This window comes from Lolium rigidum, chromosome 2 (assembly GCF_022539505.1).
Source record: "Lolium rigidum isolate FL_2022 chromosome 2, APGP_CSIRO_Lrig_0.1, whole genome shotgun sequence".
Classification (NCBI taxonomy): Eukaryota; Viridiplantae; Streptophyta; class Magnoliopsida; order Poales; family Poaceae; genus Lolium; species Lolium rigidum.
In genome coordinates this window covers 38,905,726-38,913,680 of record NC_061509.1, presented here as the reverse complement: position 1 = coordinate 38,913,680, position 7,955 = coordinate 38,905,726, and positions in this window count along the sequence as shown.

The following is a 7,955-nucleotide window of genomic DNA, read 5'->3' as shown; positions in this document are numbered from 1 at the left end:
TTGTGTCCTTTCAGGTGTGATGCGCACAGCGGCAAGTTTCCCTCAGTAAGAAACCAAGGTTTAATCGAATCAGTAGGAGTCAAGAAGCACGTTGAAGGTTGATGGCGGCGGGATGTAGTGCGGCGCAACACCAGAGATTCCAGCGCCAACGTGGAACCTGCACAACACAACCAAAGTACTTTGCCCCAACGAAACGAGTGAGGTTGTCAATCTCACCGGCTTGCTGTAACAAAGGATTAACCGTATTGTGTGGAAGATGATTGTTTGCGGAAAACGAGTAAAGAACAATTGCGATAGATTGTATGCGATGTAAAGAATAGGACCGGGGTCCACAGTTCACTAGAGGTGTCTCTCCCATAAGATAAAAGCATGTTGGGTGAACAAATTACAGTCGGGCAATTGACAAATAGAGAGGGCATAACAATGCACATACATGACATGATAAATATAGTGAGATTTAATTGGGCATTACGACAAATTACATAGACCGCTATCCGGCATGCATCTATGCCTAAAAAGTCCACCTTCGGGTTATCATACGAACCCCTTCCGGTATTAAGTTGCAAAACAACGGACAATTGCATTAAGTATGGTGCGTAATGTAATCAATAACTACATCCTTAGACATAGCATCAATGTTTTATCCCTAGTGGCAACAGCACATCCACAACCTTAGAACTTTACGTCACTTGTCCCGAGTTTTAATGGAGGCATGCTGAACCCACTATCGAGCATAAATACTCCCTCTTGGAGTTAAGAGCAAAAACTTGGCCAGAGCCTCTACTAATAACGGAGAGCATGCAAGATCATAAACAACACATAGGTAATAACTTGATAATTAACATAACATAGTATTCTCTATCCATCGGATCCCGACAAACACAACATATAGAATTACAGATAGATGATCTTGATCATGTTCGGCAGCTCACAAGATCCAACAATGAAGCACAATGAGGAGAAGACAACCATCTAGCTACTGCTATGGACCCATAGTCCAGGGGTGAACTACTCACTCATCACTCCGGAGGCGACCATGGCGGTGAAGAGTCCTCCGGGAGATGAATCCCCTCTCCGGCGGGGTGCCGGAGGAGATCTCCAGAATCCCCCGAGATGGGATTGGCGGCGGCGGCGTCTCGGTGAGGTTTTCCATATCGTGGCTCTCGGTGCGGGGGTTTCGCGACGGAGGCTATTTGTAGGCAGAAGGGCGAGGTAAGAGGCGGCACGAGGGGCCCACACCATAGGTCGGCGCGGCCGGGGGCCCAGGCCGCGCCGCCCGGTGTCCGGCCACCTCGTGGCCCCACTTCGACTCTCCTTCGGTCTTCGGAAGCTTCGTGGCAAAGTAGGACCACGGGCGTTGATTTCGTCCAATTCCGAGAATATTTCGTTACTAGGATTTCTGAAACCAAAAACAGCGAAAAACAGAATCGGCTCTTCGGCATCTTGTTAATAGGTTAGTGTCGGAAAATGCATAAATACGACATATAATGTGTATAAAACATGTAGATATCATCAATAATGTAGCATGGAACATAAGAAATTATCGATACGTCGGAGACGTATCAGCATCCCCAAGCTTAGTTCTGCTCGTCCCGAGCAGGTAAAACGATAACAAAGATAATTTCTGAAGTGACATGCCATCATAACCTTTATCATACTATTTGTAAACATATGTAATGAATGCAGCGATCAAAACAATGGTAATGACATGAATAAACAAGTGAATCATAAAGCAAAGACATTTCATGAATAATACTTCAAGACAAGCATCAATAAGTCTTGCATAAGAGTTAACTCATAAAGCAATAAATCAAAGTAAAGGTATTGAAGCAACACAAAGGAAGATTAAGTTTCAGCGGTTGCTTTCAACTTATAACATGTATATCTCATGGATAATTGTCAACATAGAGTAATATAATAAGTACAATATGCAAGTATGTAGGAATCAATGCACAGTTCACACAAGTGTTTGCTTCTTGAGGTGGAGAGAGATAGGTGAACTGACTCAACATAAAAGTAAAAAAGAATGGTCCTTCAAAGAGGAAAGCACCGATTGCTATATTTGTGCTAGAGCTTTTATTTTGAAAACATGAAACAATTTTGTCAACGGTAGTAATAAAGCATATGAGTTATGTAAATTATATCTTACAAGTTGCAAGCCTCATGCATAGTATACTAATAGTGCCCGCACCTTGTCCTAATTAGCTTGGACTACCGGATCATCACAATACACATGTTTTAACCAAGTGTCACAATGGGGTACCTCCATGCCGCTGTACAAAGGTCTAAGGAGAAAGCTCGCATTTTGGATTTCTCGCTTTTGATTATTCTCAACTTAGACATCCATACCGGGACAAGATGGACAACGAGATAATGGAATCCTCTTTAATGCATAAGCATGTGGCAACAATTATTATTCTCATATGAGATTGAGGATATATGTCCAAAACTGAAACTTCCACCATGAATCATGGCTTTAGTTAGCGGCCCAATGTTCTTCTCTAACAATATGCATGCTCCAACCATTAAGGTGGTAGATCTCTCTTACTTCGGACAAGACGGACATGCATAGCAACTCACATGATATTCAACAAAGAATAGTTGATGGCGTCCCCGAAACATGGTTATCGCACAACAAGCAACTTAATAAGAGATAAAGTGCATAAGTACATATTCAATACCACAATAGTTTTTAAGCTATTTGTCCCATGAGCTATATATTGTAAAGGCGAATGATGGAATTTTAAAGGTAGCACTCAAGCAATTTACTTTGGAATGGCGGAAAAATACCATGTAGTAGGTAGGTATGGTGGACACAAATGGCATAGTGGTTGGCTCAAGGATTTTGGATGCATGAGAAGTATTCCCTCTCGATACAAGGTTTAGGCTAGCAAGGTTATTTGAAACAAACACAAGGATGAACGGTGCAGCAAAACTCACATAAAAGACATATTGTAAACATTATAAGACTCTACACCGTCTTCCTTGTTGTTCAAAACTCAATACTAGATATTATCTAGACTTTAGAGAAACCAAATATGCAAACCAAATTAGCAAGCTCTAAGTGTTTCTTCATTAATGGGTGCAAAGTATATGATGCAAGAGCTTAAACATGAGCACAACAATTGCCAAATATCAAATTATTCAAGACATTTTAGAATTACTACATGTAGCATTTCCCGATTCCAACCATATAACAATTTAACGAAGAAGATTCAACCTTCGCCATGAATACTATGAGTAAAGCCTAAGGACATACTTGTCCATATGCAACAGACGGAGCGTGTCTCTCTCCCATACGGTGAATGCTAGGATCCATTTTATTCAAACAAAACAAAAACAAAAACAAACCGACGCTCCAAGCAAAGCACATAAGATGTGACGGAATAAAAATATAGTTTCGGGGGAGGAACCTGATAATGTTGTCGATGAAGAAGGGGATGCCTTGGGCATCCCCAAGCTTAGACGCTTGAGTCTTCTTAAAATATGCGGGGGTGAACCACTGGGGCATCCCCAAGCTTAGAGCTTTCACTCTCCTTGATCATATTGCATCATACTCCTCTCTTGATCCTTGAAAACTTCCTCCACACCAAACTCGAAACAACTCATTAGAGGGTTAGTGGACAATAAAAATTAACATGTTCAGAGGTGACACAATCATTCTTAACACTTCTGCACATTGCATAAAGCTACTGGACATTAATGGATCAAAGAAATTCATCTAACATAGCAAAAGAGGCAATGCGAAATAAAAGGCAGAATCTGTCAAAAGCAGAACAGATCCGTAAAGATGGATTTTATTGAGGCACCAGAATTGCTCAAATGAAAATTCCCAAATTGAATGAAAGTTGCGTACATATCTGAGGATCACTCACGTAAATTGGAATAATTTTACTGAGTTACCTACGAGAGAATTAGGCCCAGATTCGTGACAACAAAGAAATGCTGTTTACTGCGCGATAATCCAAATCTAGTATTCACTTTACTATCAAAGACTTTACTTGGCACAACAAAACACAAAACTAAGATAAGGAGAGGTTGCTACAGTAGTAAACAACTTCCAAGACTCAAATATAAAACAAAAATACTGTAGTAAAAACATGGGTTGTCTCCCATAAGCGCTTTTCTTTAACGCCTTTCAGCTAGGCGCAGAAAGTGTGTATCAAGTGTTATCAAAAAGTGATGCATCTTCAGCGGGGTTTGGAGTTTTCTCAACCATGCATAGTATATTAGATACATAAGTTTCAGCGGCTCCCTTTTCATTAGTCTTGGGCTTGCTACTCTCATCAAACAAATTTTCGGGAACAAGCCAAGCATAGTTATTTTCTAGCGCTTCATTCATCGCTAGGAGCTTACATGGTATTGGTGCTTTGATCTCCCCACCATCATTAATGTTATTAGTGTACCTTACTCTCTCCATGTCCATCTTTTCAAGGATACTAACAAAATTGGTATAAGAACCAAGCATCTTATATTTAATAAAGACCTTTCTAGCCTCTCTCGCTATACTACCAAATTCTCTAAGAAGGGTTTCTAAAACAAAATCTTTCTTTTCCCCTTCCTCCATATCACCGAGTGTAAGAAACATGTGTTGGATTATAGGATTGAGATTAACAAATTTAGTTTCCAACATGCGAACTAAAGCGACGGCAGCAATTTCATAAGTAGGAGCAAGTTCTACCAAGTGTCTATCTTCAAAATCTTCAACGGTACTAACATGATTGAAAAATTATTCTATATTGTTTCTCCCAACTATAGACCCACGTCCTACCGGTATGTCTTTTGTGGTAAAATTAAAAGGAAACATGATGAATCAAGTAAAGTAAATGCAAGTAACTAATTTTTTTTTTGTGCTTTTGATATAGAGTGCAAGACAGTAAATAAAGTAAAGCTAGCAACTAATTTTTTTGTGTTTTGATATAATGCAGCAAACAAAGTAGTAAATAAAATAAAGCAAGACAAAAACAAAGTAAAGAGATTGGGAAGTGGAGACTCCCCTTGCGAGCGTGTCTTGATCTCCCGGCAACGGCGCCGGAAATTTGCTTGATGCGTGTAGTTGACACGTCCGTTGGGAACCCAAAGAGGAAGGTGTGATGCGCACAGCGGCAAGTTTCCCTCGGTAAGAAACCAAGGTTTAATCGAACCGGTAGGAGTCAAGAAGCACGTTGAAGGTTGATGGCGGCGGGATGTAGTGCGGCGCAACACCAGAGATTCCGGCACCAACGTGGAACCTGCACAACACAACCAAAGTACTTTGCCCCAACGAAACAGTGAGGTTGTCAATCTCAACGGCTTGCTGTAACAAAGGATTAACCGTATTGTGTGGAAGATGATTGTTTGCAGAAAACAGTAAAGAACAATTGCGATAGATTGTATGCGATGTAAAGAATAGGACCGGGGTCCACAGTTCACTAGAGGTGTCTCTCCCATAAGATAAAAGCATGTTGGGTGAACAAATTACGGTCGGGCAATTGACAAATAGAGAGGGCATAACAATGCACATACATGACATGATAAATATAGTGAGATTTAATTGGGCATTACGACAAAGTACATAGACCGCTATCCAAGCATGGATCTATGCCTAAAAAGTCCACCTTCAGGTTATCATCCGAACCCCTTCCGGTATTAAGTTGCAAAACAACGAGACAATTGCATTAAGTATGGTGCGTAATGTAATCAATAACTACATCCTTAGACATAGCATCAATGTTTTATCCCTAGTGGCAACGAGCACATCCACAACCTTAGAACTTTTCGTCACTTTCCCAGATTTAATGGAGGCATGAACCCACTATCGAGCATAAATACTCCCTCTTGGAGTTAAGAGCAAAAACTTGGCCGGAGCCTCTACTAATAACGGAGAGCATGCAAGATCATAAACAACACATAGGTAATAACTTGATAATTAACATAACATAGTATTCTCTATCCATCGGATCCCGACAAACACAACATATAGAATTACAGATAGATGATCTTGATCATGTTAGGCAGCTCACAAGATCCAACAATGAAGCACAATGAGGAGAAGACAACCATCTAGCTACTGCTATGGACCCATAGTCCGGGGGTGAACTACTCACTCATCACTCCGGAGGCGACCATGGCGGTGAAGAGTCCTCCGGGAGATGAATCCCCTCTCCGGCGGGGTGCCGGAGGAGATCTCCGAATCCCCCGAGATGGGATTGGCGGCGGCGGCGTCTCGGTAAGGTTTTCCGTATCGTGGCTCTCGGTGCGGGGGTTTCGCGACGGAGGCTATTTGTAGGCGGAAGAGCAGGTAAAGAGGCGGCACGAGGGGCCCACACCATAGGTCGGCGCGGCCGGGGCCCGGGCCGCGCCGCCCGGTGTCCGGCCACCTCGTGGCCCCACTTCGACTCTCCTTCGGTCTTCGGAAGCTTCGTGGCAAAATAGGACCACTGGACGTTGATTTCGTCCAATTCCGAGAATATTTCGTTACTAGGATTTCGAAACCAAAAACAGCGAGACAAACGACAGCGGCTCTTCGGCATCTTGTTAATAGGTTAGTGCCAGAAAATGCATAAATACGACATATAATGTGTATAAAACATGTAGATATCATCAATAATGTAGCATGGAACATAAGAAATTATCGATACGTCGGAGACGTATCATCGGGCAATGCAACTATATGTAGGAAAGGTTGCAATGCACGAGAGAGACGCTAGCAAAGCTCAATGAGACAGGCACAAGATTGCTCAACTACGGGTGCAGTAAAGTAAACTTAGGCCTTCACTTGATTCAACTAGCACATCACTTTTCTTTTTGGATTTTTCTTTTGTAACACACGCAGCTATGTAGCTCTTTTTGCTTCTGTTCAATTTTCTCTTTTTTTTGATTTTTTTTTGACTCAACTCCTTGATAACACGGCCAACAGAAATTGCAAAGCACCAAAACCCTAACGAGCAGCCTGTCGAGCGGTAAAACTAGTCTCTTATGGGGAAGTTCCTAGTCACGTAATATCGAAAGGCTGTGTCTATGGTTGGGAGCAAGCACACTGTACGCTAAGTGGATTCGGAGTAACAAAAACTGACACAAAATGATAAACTAGATGATAGAGAAAACACAAAACCTAACAATACTAGATGGAAAGAAAAAGATACGCAAAAACAACTACGAAAAGCAACTAAAACTCGAAATTAGTGCAATCTAAGGCTATGGAAAACCCTAACCCTAACTTTTTATGGCTTTTTCTGGATAGGAAACACTCACAACTCAACTATGGGGTGGATTGTGGATGGCTTACCAAGGAAAACTGGAAATCTGATACCAAGATGATAAGGGGTGGCCCGATCTTCTCAGTAAGCAACGGTGGTGATGATGATCACGGGGTGATGGTAGCGGAGAAACACGACGATGAAGTGGATGATAACTTGTATGACGCTACGAGATCTCTCGATTGGTCCCTGTCGCCAATGCAATAGCTCTCAACCCTGCAAGATATTCGCAACTCCACACACTTGCGCACGTAGCCGCCGACCACGAAGCGGTAAGTTGCAACCGTCTAATTCCCAATGGAACAACAGATCACACAAGACTTTTTAAGGATCTACACAATATCAAGCAATATGGTGTAGGGATTCAATAGTTTTGCTAGAGCAAACAACTAAGAACTACGGTTTATCTTAAACGTGGTCTAAAGCAGCTAGGGGCGTCCGGGCACTTATATAGGTGTCGGGACGAGTTCTAGTCGAAAAGATACAAGAATAACCGACCCAGAATAGATCCGGTCGAGACAGACTCGGACTGGTCCGGTGCGGAATCCGGTCAACCGGGCTGTGGACCGGGCGGGCCGGTCCGTGGTCCGGTCAACCGGGCGGCAACCGGAAACTTCGCAACTTTCCGGTTGTTGCCCGGTACGATGCTTCATATCCGGTTGGCGGCCGGTTGGCGACCGGTCAACCGGGCCTGTGACCGGGCTGGCCGGTCAGGGG